This window comes from Mus pahari, chromosome 16 (genome assembly GCF_900095145.1).
Source record: "Mus pahari chromosome 16, PAHARI_EIJ_v1.1, whole genome shotgun sequence".
Taxonomy (NCBI): Eukaryota; Metazoa; Chordata; class Mammalia; order Rodentia; family Muridae; genus Mus; species Mus pahari.
In genome coordinates this window covers 28,762,608-28,764,054 of record NC_034605.1, presented here as the reverse complement: position 1 = coordinate 28,764,054, position 1,447 = coordinate 28,762,608, and the positions used below count along the sequence as shown (strand labels likewise).

Below are 1,447 nucleotides of genomic sequence, written 5' to 3'. Positions count from 1 at the left end.
CAGGCTGAGCAAGCCAGGGGAAGCAAGCCAGTAAAGAACATCCCTCCATGGCCTCTGCATCAGCTCCTGCTTCCTGACCTGCTTGAGTTCCAGTCCTGCCTTTCTTTGGTGATGAACAGCAGTATGGAAATCATAAGCTGAATAAAGCCTTTCCTCCCCAACTGCTTCTTGGTCATGATGTTTGTGCAGGAACAGAAACCCTGACTAGATACTCACTTTGATGACATGCTATGGCCAGCTTCATATCTTAGCTAAAGATTCCTTTGCCATATTAATGATTACATGCAAATCCAAAGAAATGTAAATCTGTGTTTTGCATGAAATTTCCCCACTTAAAAGAACAAAGCAGAGCCAGGCGTGGTGGCACATGCCTTTAATCCCAGCACTTGGGAGGCAGAGGCAGGCAGATTTCTGAGGTTGAGGCCAGCCTGGTCTACAAAGNGAGTTCCAGGACAGCCAGGGCTACATGGAGAAACCCTGTCTCGAAAAACAACAACAACAACAACAACAAAAAGAACAAAGCAGGGTGGCACAGAGATGGCTCAGCAGATATAGGCACGTGTCACGTTGAAGACCTGAGCTCAGTTGCTGGGACCCACAAGGTGGAAGAAGAGAACTGACTACCAAAAGTTGTTCTCTGAACTTTACATGTGTGTACACTACACACACACACACACACACACACACACACACACACACACACACGAAAAGAGAAGGCTAAGACTGTAGCTCATTGGTACAGTGCTTAACTACCACGCATGTGAAGCCCTGGGTTTGATCCCCAGTAGTGGAGGAGAAGGCTGTGGCTTGGCATGGTAGTTCCACAGCATTCAGGAAACTAGGGCAGGATTATCTCCAGGAGTTCAAGGCCAGACTAGGCTAGGAGACCTTATCTCACAAAAAAGAACAGGGCCGGGGATACAGCTAAGTGACAGAGTGTTTGCCTAGCATCCACTGTAACAGAACTTTCCCCTAATAAATTGATTGGATAATAAAGACAATAAGAAGCCAATCACTGAGTGAAAAGGAGGAGCCAGGCCTTCCATTTCTGAGAGAGGAAGAGGGACGCAGAAGGGAGGAACAGCCTTTTTTTGTATGGCAAAGAGGAAGCAAGAGGAGCAGGATGTAGAATGGGAATAGTTAGATCTGGTGGTGGATTCCACCACCGGAATATTTCCAACATAGAATAGTTGATGAGTTTAGGTCAATAGAGTCCACCCACAGTGATTGCGTTATCTTTTGAGTCTAAACTAAGATTGTCTGGTGTTTTCCATTCACCACAGCTCAGGTGGGCCAGAGAGAAAGATTTTAGCTGGGGCAGAATTTGGCCAGGCTTTGGAGCGGGAAGACTGGGCAAGGACCACGCTCCAGGGGATAGGTAACCGCAGCTGGTCTCTGGGATCGAGAAAGAGAGAGAGAGAGAGAGAGAGAGAGAGAGAGAGAGAGA

General features: G+C 47.3%; 1 protein-coding gene across 2 annotated transcripts in view; it reads right to left on the bottom strand.

The window, feature by feature from the left end:
* Window positions 1–1,447, bottom strand: part of Kiaa0319 (KIAA0319 ortholog) — a 59,698-nt gene that overhangs the window by 33,359 nt on the left and 24,892 nt on the right. The window lies entirely within an intron of this gene.